At 42.8% G+C, this 12,852-nt stretch overlaps 1 protein-coding gene across 4 annotated transcripts in view; it reads right to left on the reverse strand.

Annotated features, from left to right (window-relative positions):
* The window catches only part of FAM110B (family with sequence similarity 110 member B), a 145,246-nt gene that overhangs the window by 72,796 nt on the left and 59,598 nt on the right, over positions 1-12,852 (reverse strand). Inside the window, exon 1 of one of the 4 annotated variants that reach the window (XM_070382378.1) lies at positions 2,550-2,598. The exons of the other annotated variants lie outside the window; for them this stretch is intronic. The gene's annotated coding sequence lies outside the window, so the exon portion shown is untranslated. Of the gene's footprint in view, positions 1-2,549; positions 2,599-12,852 lie in introns of those variants that run through there. 4 annotated transcript variants of the gene reach the window in all.

A 12,852-nucleotide genomic window follows, 5' to 3' on the forward strand; every position in this document is an offset into this window, starting at 1 on the left:
CACCTGCAGGTACAACTCTGCAGCTCTTCACTTCACGGTGTCGACTGACCGTTCCTCCTTTCTTTCCACTAGAACTTTCAGACCCTGTTCACCTCAGCTTCTTTGTGGAACATCAAGTTTTACATGGAAGGACTTTTCACTTTTAATCTGATTATCATTTTTCCTACTGTGATTATAAAACTCTAAAAGAAAAAGTTACAAAGCATCACTTATATAAGTAATGCTTTACTTTTAAATTACTATATGTTTTATACTCTAGTTCATGCTCACAGACCTATTTTTGGTAGGTCAGAAATGTCAATCATCAATAAAGAGCTATAGAATTATAAGAACAAAATGTTCAAGTGCCTCAGACACTAATTTTTACTTCTTTATCTCAGAAATACATAGATTTCCCTTCTTGTAGTTAAAAAAACTTAAGATGTGATTCATCTGAAGATAAAGTGCAGATTTTGTTACTTTGCAACAACACAAATAACAATTTATTTGGTGCTATCAGAAAAGAAAAATGCCCCTTTAGTATATGTTAAAAGATCTTCTAGGATATCATAGTAAATCACTACACAATATTCACACACTGTTATATTAATGTTTACATCTTTAATAAGTTCCTTCTAGACATAGCAAGTCTCAGGATCCAAGCCTGAGAGTCAGCATCAGCCAGAACTACCTCCCTTGGCTTCCTGTGATGCAGAGCCTAACGAGATGCTCGCAGGGAGGTTCACAGGGCGTACGTTGGGCAACAATAATTTACTTTTAAGACAGTCAACTTCTTGGAATGCTCTAAGGCCAAGGTAATTTAGGAAGTGTTTTATGAGATTCAGAGAAGGAAAGGGGAGAGACAAGGATGGGATCACATCAATTAATTCCTCCCCAAGTGTCGGTCCAAGCCCGTCTGTGGGTAGGAGGTTACTTTCCACATCTGCACAGGGAGCAGGTCAGGCAAAAATGAAGAGGCAGGCGAGGAAGAGCAAAGCCAGGAACTGGACCATGCCCTCTGCCCCCTCTACGCAACCTGGTGAGATGTGACCAGGGGTGTGGTTTCCATTATCGGGGCGTCCGAAGAGGAAGTCAGAGCTGGCTGCAGGGGGACTCCTCCACTGACCATCTCACCAGACACAGTATCTCAAAACTGAGATGCCGGATGACAAGGAACCGCATCCAACTTATTACAGACAACACCCTATCACCACAAACGACAAACTTTCCCAATATTCCTTGTTCTTTTTTACAAACCATTATGTGGGAGAAAGAGTATGCCCCAGGAAAGGATTAGGGAGGGAATTTGCAGGGGCTGGGAGGTATGGGTGGGGAGGAAACCACAGTTAGTATTCTGAAGTTGTCCTCCACCAAAGAACACACTGAACACCTTGAGCCAGATTACAGCTTCAATTCAAAGCAATTATTTTAACCAGATTCTTAAATGGCAATGTCTGGCTTTTCAGGAGTAGGGAGATAATTCTTGACGGCTTTCAGATACCAGCAGGGTTCTCCACCGATCCTAGACGCATGGTGGCAGTCAGCCAGCCGTGTGACTGGTGACTCAATACACAAGTTTCTGTGGTCTCCACCGTCTGATACAGTGAGGACATCAATTTTTAAGTCTGGGGGCTAAACAGTGGCAAGGGGGCTCTTTCCCAGTAAAATGGAACTCCACAGAGTAGCTGTACTCTAGATACGCTGAAAAGCAAACACTTGGAGTGCATTTGCTTGCGTTTCTTTAAGCTCAGCCTTGGCTGTTTAAATATTTCCTCCTTCCCAATGCAACATCTTTATTACAGAATTCAAGATTATTTACTGTTTGATTTGCAAAATCATCCAGGCAACCACAAACAGAAATTTTTAAATGTTGTCAAACATCAAAGTGGCAAGAACCCCACCTTCTGTGATGTCAACTCCCCATAACAACATCCCTGTTAAACAAAGCCTGAGTCAAAAATTCTGTCTGGCACAGGGCAAATACACACCTTGCAGTGTCTCTGGAAGAATGGGATATGCAAACATCCTCTATAAGAAAGAGGCTTCATGAAAACTACAGAAGGGGAAACAAAGAGAACCCATCCAAAATGAAGGCTGCACAGATCTTTGAAGAAACAATAGAGGTTACTTCTGAAGCTGAGACCCTGCGCTGACACCAGGAGGGCCACGGCTCTGTCCTAATTAAAGTGTGATTCTCCGAACTCTCCTCCAGGGCTCATTATTCAGGAGAGTCCGGACCCGTACAAACAAAGTCGCCCGGGTACCAAAACACACCTCCAGAGACACCTAAATGGATGCAGCGTCGGGCTCCCCCAAACAGCAGAGAAACCAGTAAGATTTGCTCCCCAGCACTTGCACTCTAGCATCCAGGTAAAAACAAGATTCCCGCACGAAGAAGCTGGTTGTTTACCAGTTCAGCCTTCTCCGGGAGAGCATATTTGAGACGGAACGCTGGAGGGGTGCGTGATATTAACAAAAGCAAGATCAAATTAAGCAGATGACATGATGAGCACGCTTCATTTCATGCATGGCCGTGTTTTGCAGGCGAGATAAAGATGCAAAGTAATTACCATGAGCTGAAACTTTTTCCCTGAGCCCTTTCAGCAGCCGGTGACTGCCCTGCTCTCACAACAAAGACGACCGCCTTCTCCTGGGTGCCCGATTCCTCCTGTAACGTTACCAGCTAAGCACCTCGGCCGTGGCCAGGACGCAGCGGAGTATTTCTGTATCCGTGTCTCCAATGCAGCATAAAGAGTTCTGTGGAAACCTATCAAACCGGCGAGCAGCACGGCTGGCAACCAATGAGGAGCGGCTGGGGCGGAATCCGGCACATGCTCTCTGAGGCTCAGCTGTCACCAGCGTTTAGCAGGCTGCTAATCTAATTATAGCTAGTTTGCTAGCACAGAGCGACCAGAGCCAAGCGCAGGAGCAAATTAAATTTTAATAAATGAAACCCTGCAGACAAAATCATCTTGATTCCTGTCACTGTGAGGATTGATGGGTCACCTTATAAACCAGAAGTGGTTTTTAAAGTGCATTCTTGTTTTTCTTCCAATCTAGAGAAACAAAGAGTGGTTAAATCAATGTATGGTATGACCAGCTTCCTTCAACTTAACAGATTCCAGAGAATATGAAAAAGAATGTGTATATATATAGGTATAACTGAATCGCTTTGCTGTACAGTAGAAATTAACATGACACGGTAAATCAACTATACTTCAACAAAATAAATTAAAAAAAAAACATATTCCAAACAATATGAAAAAGAAGATGTATATTTATGTATAACAACCACTTTGGTACAGTTGAAATTAACATGACACTGTAAATCAACTATACTTCAATAAAATAAAATTAAAAAATAAACTTAACAGATTCCAAAGGATATGAAAAATTAAGTGTATATTTATGTATAACTGAATCTCTTTGCTATACAGTAGAAATTAACACAACATTGCAAATCAACTGTAAGTGTGTTAAGTCGCTCAGTCATGTATGACTCTCTGCGGCCCCATGGACTGCAGCCCGCTAGGCTCCTCTGTCCATGGGATTCTCCAGGCAAGAATGCTGGAGTGGATAGCCATTCTCTTCTCCAGGAGATCTTCCTGACCCAGGGATTGAACCCTGGTCTCCTGCATTGCAGGCAGATTCTTGACCATCTGAGCCATACTTCAGTGAAATAAATTAAAAAAAAATAAACACAGATTTTAGCACGGAGGAATAAATAATAAATTCAGTAGTACGACAATATTAGTGGTAGTGGTATAAAATTGGAGTTTTTATTTACCTTGATAAGCAATTTGCCACTTATTTGTCCTAAAGTGCTAACTAGTCTCTCAATATAGCTTGAAATACCATGTAAATTCCCACCCATCCTGAGAATGTACTAATCAAGGTGTCAAAAATCATCAATTTGACTACAGTGATGAATAACAATTCAGAAGCACAAGATATGGAAAAGGGGGACCAGAAGTCACTGTAAAATAAAAAATTAAAGAAATCTGCCCACAGCACAATTTCTTGGTAAAAATAGCTTCAGAAACTGAATCTCGTGAGAGGCATAGGAGAAATGCACGGTTTCCAACAACCAGGCTATTGGGATCCGCTATTCCCTGCTGTGTGACATGGGGCAAGTGACTGGATGTCTCTGAGTCTCAGAGGCAATAGCGGGAAGTATCTTCAGCATCATTGCTGGGAGCTGTGAGCACTCAGCGCTCAGCGTGGACCCTGGCACAGAGCGAGTTATAAATTAAGCTGTTATTCATAGCAGCTATCTTTTCACAACACCACGGTGTCTCCCTCCTTTCCTGGTACCAGACTACTCTAAAAGAAGTATCTAAACTTCTCCAGGGCACAGCTTTGTCAGAAACACCATTTAGAAATAATCAATGGGAACAGAATCTAGAAAGATGGTACTGATGAAACGATTTGCAGGGCAGTAACGGAGACACAGACACAGAGAACAGACTACAGACATGGTGGGGGGAGGAAGGAGAGGGTGGGACGAATGGCGAGAGTAGCATGGAAGCATATACACTACCATATGTAAAATAGATAGCCGGCGGAAATTTGCTGTATGCCTTGGGGAACTCAAACCAAGGCTCTGTAACAATCTAGAGGGGTGGGAAAGGGTAGGGGGTGGGAGGGAGGTTTAAGAGAGGGGACATATGTATACCTGTGTATAATTCATGTTGATATATGGCAGAAACCAAAGCAATATTGTAAAGCAATTATCTTTCAATTAAAAATAAATTTAAAAAAGAAGTAATCAATGGTGACAAGCCAAGAGCAGACTTGATAGCAGACAGAACCATTACTGGTATTCACTGTACTAACAAACATTATTTCCCCTACTTCTTTTTGGATATGTACTATTCACTAACCTCAGCTGACTCTATATGAACCAATCTCAAAAGGAATTGTCGGGAAATGAGGGTTTATAATTTCATTTTGTGAATGATTTGTAATATAGATTAAATGCTATTATAAATCTGAAAAGGGCTTCATTTGTGGCTGAGATGGTAAGGAATCTGCCTGCAATGCAGAAGACCTGGGTTCAATCCCTGGGTGGGGAAGATCCCCAGGAGAAGGGAATGGCAATCCACTCCAGTATTCCTGCTTAGAGAATCCTATGGACAGAGGAGGCTCGTGGGGCCTCCATGAAGTCACAAAGTTGGATATGACTGAATGACTAGCCACATACATCTGAAAAAGTATTTTCAATGGAATATAAGTTGAGGTTTGTAATGATGAGATTGATTAAATTTTAAATGACACATTTATGTGAAAAGGGCTCACAGCGGAGAGCTTAGCTAGTCAAATGCAACTTTTATCCTTGTATCTATTTATTTATTTGTTTTCCCTTCAAGTCATTTTTTTCTTCCAATATGTTCCTCAAAATTAACAGTCTTCAATCATATTAATCAAATCTCTTAAAACTTCTTTTTTGTACCTCCCCCAAATCGGTATATGTTCTACCAATCCAAGTTCCAATCCAATGATAACATGCAAACTTCTCATTTCTGTAACTTTGCTGTGTTTTGGTTTTTCTTTGAAAACTTTTACAAAACACTGACATGCTCCACCTGCCTTTAGCACATGCATAATGTTTGTGAGGTGTAGCAGTAGTACGTGTGTGCTCAGTCATGTCTGACTCATTGTGACCCCTTGGACTGTAGCCCGCCAGTCTCTTCTGTCCATGGGATTTCCCAGGTAAGAATACTGGAGTGGGTTGCCATTTCCTTCTCCAGGGGATCTTCCCGATCCAGTGATCCAACCTGCTTTTCTTACATCTTCTGCGTTGTTAGGCGGGTTCTTTACCACTAGCGCCACCTGGCATTATGATTTGCTGTGAGGAACCAAATCCTCCCAGAGATTAATTAGTAGCTGTGGGGGGAAAAAATTACTATGGGGCATCCTTCATCCTTCCCTCTTTGGGTACCACAAACTGTATGAGAATAATCCAAGGGAAGGAACAGCATGGCCCATAAATGTCAGAGCAAAGCACAGAGACTCCTGGTCTATATATCAAAGAGTGAAAAACCGTGGAAATGTAGATGTAGACACCAACCGTGAGAAAATATGACAGACACAAATTTCTTTAAATGACTGTCCCAGGTGCTACTTTGCAGCAGCGCCTGCATGGATTATCAAAGTGCCATCATCATTATCAGGAGCTGAAACTCCAAGAGGAATTGGCTTCAGTGATTTGGCCTAAGGCACAGATCCCTGGAGGCTGCCAGCATCCAGCCTGGTACCACTCGCAGGCATTCATCTGGGAATGCCAACAGCTCTGCCTTCCTCTTCATGGAACAGACTGCTGGCTCAAAAAGGGGCACTTTTAAAAAGCTGTTCGATTAATTTGTCTCATGCCTGTTTGGTGTAAGACATTAAACACACTTTGTAAGAGAAAGAAGCAATAATCCCTTCTTAGGTCTTATCTTTCAACACTGAGAGCCCATATATTAGTTCTAAACTGGGTAACAATTAATTGCCGATCATTCTTTCTTTAATTTTTGGCTGTGCTGGGTCGTCACTGTTGCGTGAGGGCTTTTCTCTAGATGCGGCGAGCAGGGTCTGCTCTCTAGCCGTGGGGCACAGGCTTCTCACTGCGGTGGCTTCTCTTGTTGGGGCACACAGGCACTAGGGCCCTTGGGCTTTAGCAGTTGTGGTGCATGGTGCGTGTTGCTCTGTGGCATGTGGGATCTTCCCAGACCATGAGTCAAACCTGGGTCCCCTGCAGTGGCAGGCAGATTCTTAACCAGTGGACCACCAGGGAAGCCCTGCTGATCATTCTTATTAGCACTCTTCTGGGGGAACCTAGAGCATTTTCTTCCAATGGTCCTCATTTCCTAGGACTGGTGAAATGAGATGAAATAGCAGGGAGCAAGGAGACATAAGGACTCAGGAAGGAGTCCTGCAAGGAGGCCAGTTCTGGAGATACTGACACGAGGCTTGCTTTGCCTGGGCGGTAGCTGTCACCACATTAAGGTACAGAAGCCCTGGGTACCCCCGTACAAAGATCTGAAACACACTGCACCGTCTCTATGCTGACGATTTAGGGCAGCTCATAGCTGCCTGGGGAGGGACTTCCTAGGACCCACCGGCCTGGCATGGTGGACGGCATGAGTCAGCGATGCCTGACCACAGTGCCAAGATGGTGGGTGGTCTCCCAGGGACCCCCTCCCCATTTCCTGGGGCCTGTCTGCCGTATCCCCCTAGTACAGATTTACATGGTCCCAACCTCTCGGGCCATTTGTCACTTCAGCCTGCCCAGTAGGCCACAGAGGGCAGTACTCTGGACTTTGAAATGCCTTTATCACAGGTCAGTTTTTCACTGGATCAGCCCAGGGATGCCTGTTTCCCTGAGAGTGAGCCTGCTTCTCAGGCCTCAGAGTGAGGGATCACGTGGTAGAAGAAGAATAAAAAAGCTTTTATGTGGAGGCCCACGTGCATTTGCGTGTGCTTCAGTCGTGTCCGACACTTTGCGACCCCATGGACTATAGCCCGCCAGGCTCCTCTGTCCATGCAATTCTCCAGGCAAGAATACTGGAGGGGGTTGCCATGTCCTCCTCCAAGGGACCTTCTCAACCCAGAGATCGAACCTGTGTCCCTTGTGTCTCCTACATCGCCAGGCGGTCTTGACCACTAGTGCCACCTGGGAAGCCCTTAAGTGTAGGACTAATCCTCAAAAAGATTTGTTAGTCACTCAGTCGTGTCCAATTCTTTGGGATCCTTTGGACTGTAGCCTGCCAGGCTCCTCAGTTCCTGGGATTCCCCAGGCAAGAATACTGGAGTAGGTTGCCATTCTCTTCTCCAGGGGAACTTCCCAACCCAGGCATTGAATCCAGGTCTCCCACATTGCAGGCATATTCTTTACCATCTGAGCCACCAGGGAAGCCCTCAAAAGACTTACACACACATAATTCACATCTGCTGTGTCTCATTCATTCCTTCTGGCCTCTAGCACCTGGGGCCAGCGTGTGGAAAGCCCGAGTGCCAACAGCTTGGTGATTCCATTTTGCTCCTCTTTTCACTAAAACCATGTCAAAGCTATGGTTTATCCAGTAGTCATGTATGGATGTGAGAGCTGGAACATCAAGAAGGCTTAGCACCAAAGAACTGATGCTTTCAAACTGTGGTGCTGGAGAAGACTCTAAGAGTCCTATGGACAGCAAGGAAATCAAACCAGTCACCTAAAGGAAATCAACCCTGAATACTCATTGGAAGGACTGACGCTTGAAGCTGAACCTCCGATACTTTGGTCACTTGATGCAAAGAGCTGACCCACTGGAACAGACCCTGATGCTGGGAAAGACTGAGGACAAGAGAAAGGGACGACAGAGAATGAGATGGTTGGATGGCATCACTGACTCAATGGACATGAGTTTGAGCAAACACCAGAGATAGTGAAGGACAGGGAGGCCTGGTGTGCCGCAATCCATCAGGTCACAGAGAGTAGGACATGCCTTAGAACCTAAACAACAGCAACAACATGGTTGGTCCTACACATACACAAAATGAATTATTAATTTTAATCCATGGATATATAATTAGATATTATTAAAATCTGATATACAATAATTATTATAATCTAACACTTAGATGGGAAAGAAATGGCAACCCACTCCAGTATTCTTGCCTGGAGAATCCCATGGACAGAGGAGCCTGGCGGGCTACAGTCCATGGGGTCACAAAAGAGTCGGACATGACTTAGTGACTACATAATAACAAACAATAATTAGATATAATAATAACACTTAGACATTATTATCTAATAAGAGCTATGAATTAGGTGGCAGAAGTTGTCTTGAGCTTAAAAGCTTCCCTTCCATTCTCAGATCATACCAAGTTTCCTGAACTCCACCAGGCATTTTTAGGTTTCGAATGTGTTTTCCTCATTGATAATCTCCATCCTCCCAAAAGGACCCAAGATTAGACTCCCTCTACTGACCATGGGATAATTCCTACAAAACCTTCAATTACAATAAGTGGATTAATGTCCTAAATATCAGCTCTGTCTCTTGAAGTGGAATGCCTACACATTTCAGTCAAAAGCAGTTTTCTACCGTTGTAAACAGTTCTATAAAGTATCAGTACCAGTTCTGGAATTCAATTCTATGTGTATTGTCCAAAATCAAGACATATAATCTTGCATCAGTAAGGCATGTTACTATTTTAAGCAAGAGCTTCATAGAAGAACTTCAAGTATGCATGGCATGAATGTTCATAATTATATTTTAACATGACTAAATTTGAAAGATTGGACTTTTATCCAAACAAAAGTGTAACTACAGAAAATAATTTGGTATGAAATTCATTTGGGGTCTTTATGAAACTTTTAAAGTCAGTAGAGACCAAAGAATGAATTTGAGTAAACTCCAGGAGATAATGAAGGACAGGAAGCCTGGAGTGCTGCAGTGCATGGAGTTGCAAACAGTTGGATATGACTGAGCAACTGAATTACAATAACAACAGAGGTCAAAGAGTAGCTGTCTTGAGAAGGGCCACAGCAGAATCTCAGAGGTTACATCCTGAAGGATACTCCTTGGGAGAATTACATTGCTAGAATAATACCATCATATGCTTCTCACCTTTTGTCTCATTATTTTTTATCCCAGTCTAGCCATCTTCCGGGCTTCCCAGGAACCAGTGCTAAAGAGCCTATCCGCCAACACAGGAGATGTGGCTTCAATCCCTGGGTTGGGAAGATTCCCTGGAGAAGGAAATGGCAACTCACTCCAGTATTCTTACCTGGAAAACGGACAGAGGAGCCTGGAGGGCTACAGTACATGAGGCGAAGAGAGTAGGACATAACTTATCGACTAAACAACAGCAGCCACCTTCCAGCTGGCAACCTTAGATAAGTTACTTAAGTCCCTCAGGCTTGAATTTTCTCATCTGTACCGTAAGTATGATGATGCTGTGTAATAAAATGAGTTAATATACACAGAAAACATGTAGGGAATGCTCAGCGTATTGCAAACGTTATTTAAGTTCTCTCCACTTGGCTGATGGCAAAATTAAAACATCCAGGCCAAATGGTATTAACGTAATTAGAAAAGCTGACCCTCTTAAGAAAAAGGACTAGATAATAAAAACAAATAACCATATACCCTGAATACAACACAGATGGGAAATGCTATACTGTTAAGAGTTTATTAATAACATCTAGAAATTATGAACCTTATACAGGCGTAACTTTTTTTCTGGGATAATCTGAAAAAACTTCTTGAAAATTTTACAAATGTGTATACATTTACCCCTGGCCACTCACTTTGAGAAACTCATTCTAAAGAAATAGTTGGGATCAAGTGCTAAATTACAAACCATTCAGGATATGTGCAAATAAATGCAAGTAAAGAATTTATCACAGTATCCTTTATTATAGAGCAAAAAGAAAAGATCATTCAACAAGAGCCATTACATAAATGATGGTGTATAAATAAAATGAATGGAATAGAATGCAGCTATTTCAAAGTTATACTCCAGAGGAATATTTATTAAGTGGAAATATAGCTGACTAAGTGAAAGTGAATCGTTGAAGTTTAAGTGAAAGTTGAATCGATGTATATTATCCTACTTTTGTTAAAATTATTTCTGTGTATATATGCACAAATTTCTGTGACTATATATGGAGAAAAAGTCTAGGGGCAAATGTGAGAGTGAGAGTAGTTTTTATCTTTGCATGGTCAACTTGCCTGAACTTTAAAATGCTTCTACTGTGCTCTTACTTGGAGAAGGCAATGGCAGCCCACTTCAGTACTCTTTCCTGGAAAATCCCATGGATGGAGGAACCTGGTAGGCTGCAGTCCATGAGGTCGCTAAGAGTCGGACATGACTGAGTGACTTCACTTTCACTTCTCACTTTCATGCGTTAGAGAAGGAAATGGCAACCCACTCCAGTGTTCCTGCCTGGAGAATCCCAGGGATGGCTGAGCCTGGTGGGCTGCTGTCTATGGGGTCGCACAGAGTCAGACACTAGTGAAGCGACTTAGCAGCAGCAGCAGGAGCAGTGCTCTTACTAATGTTGAACATAACTTATTCTTTTTGCAATTTTATTAAATTTAAATACCATTTTAATTTTTTTTTTCGGCTGCACCACGCAGCATGTAGGATCTTAGTTCCCTGACCAGGGATGGAACCCAGGCCCCCTGAAGTGGAAGCACAAAGTCTCAACCACAGGACCATCAGGGAAGTCTTTGAACATAAATTTTCAATTAAAACTTGATATTTTTCCCAACTCCTACCCAAGAAAAAGAAAAAATGACAGGAAACAAGTTTTTAAGGAGTGGTTCCTCTAACATCTCAGGCTCCGAGGTGCCTTCTGCCTCCCCAGGGTCAGTGACTCTGTTCTCCTGGCAGTATATAGGATACAGCTCTGCTAACCAGCTAGCAAGTAGCAACTTCAGCGACCATGATTCTGATGTGCTAATTGTTCTGAGCCAGAAGTCAAACCAGTAGAGTGGGAACCAAAGGTTCAGCCTGGATTGTCAATCTGTTGATGCTTATTAGGCATTAGAGCCTCAGCTGATGCTGGAGCAAGGACTCACTGCTCACTACGACTCAGATATTCCTTTCCTAAGTCATCTGGATAATTCTCTCCTTTTACCTAAAGGCACCCTTATGTACTTAAAAGATATGTCCAGGTTCAAATGCCTGGAAAGAAGCCAGGAAGGTTCAGTGATGGAGAAAAAAGAAAAGAATTTCTTTGGATATAAAGGCAGAAACATTAGCATCACTGAAGACTGACCAGAACTCTGGCAGGTTTTGGAAGCATGGACTGCCACTCCTCCAGTGAGAATTAAGTTTAAAATAAGGTAGAGCCAAGCAGGGGCCTCCCAGATAGCTCAAAATGTCAAGAATCTGCCTGCAATGCAGGAGACCTGGGTTCAGTCCCTAGGTTGGGAAGACCCCCTGGAGAAGGGCGTGGCAACCCACTCTAGTATTCTTGCCTGGAGAATTCCATGGACAGAGGAACCTGGCAGGCTACAGTCCTTGGGGTCGCAGAGTCGGACATGACTGAGTGAGTGACTTTCACTTTGAAAGCAAAGCAGTCACCTTTCAGTATGTGCCTAAACTGACTATTTTTACCCTCACAGTTTAAAAAGTCTTGCAAATCACAGCTCAGTATCATTAACAGACAATGGTTCCAAGGTTTTGTTAGAAAGATATTTCCATTTATGTGTGTAGATTTTACAGGCAATTTTGTTATATCTGGGGACCAATTTTTAAAGTTCTACAATAGAAATTAAAGTGCAAATGGGATTTACTTAACAGAAATTTGCCTTGAAGCAAAGTGAGCTCTGTTCTACCTATACTGTTAAGTGTGTAATTACCTGTATGTCAAAAGTCAAGACTTTTTTTTTCCTTACTGAAAATAATCACCTCCCAGTTTCTTTTTGACTGTGAAGTTCTTCATAAATGGTGACTGGTTTTCTGAATCTAGATTGCCTAGATTCCTCTTATTTCTATTTTCATACGTAGGGATCTTTTCTAAATTTCCTTTTACAGCAAAGAATCAACTTTTCATTACGTAATCCTGTTCAAGGCAGGGATAATACTTAGGGAAGCTTTTTCATTTAACAAGTGTTATTCTCCTGGAAAGGCTTCCCCAGTGGCTCAGCGGTAAAGAATCCACCTGCAATGCAGGAGACGCAGGAGATGCTGGTTCAATCTCTGGGTCGGGAAGATCCCCTGGAAGAGGAAATGGCAACTCAGTTCAGTATTCTTGCCTGGAGAATCCCATGGACAGAGGAGACTGGTGGGCTATGGTCCATGGGGTCGCAAACAGTTGGATACGACTGAAGCAACTGAGCACGCATGCATTTTCCTGGAAAGTTTACCACTCACTGATTTGAGCAGAAAAAATAC

Source organism: Bos mutus, chromosome 14 (assembly GCF_027580195.1).
Source record: "Bos mutus isolate GX-2022 chromosome 14, NWIPB_WYAK_1.1, whole genome shotgun sequence".
Lineage (NCBI taxonomy): Eukaryota > Metazoa > Chordata > Mammalia > Artiodactyla > Bovidae > Bos > Bos mutus.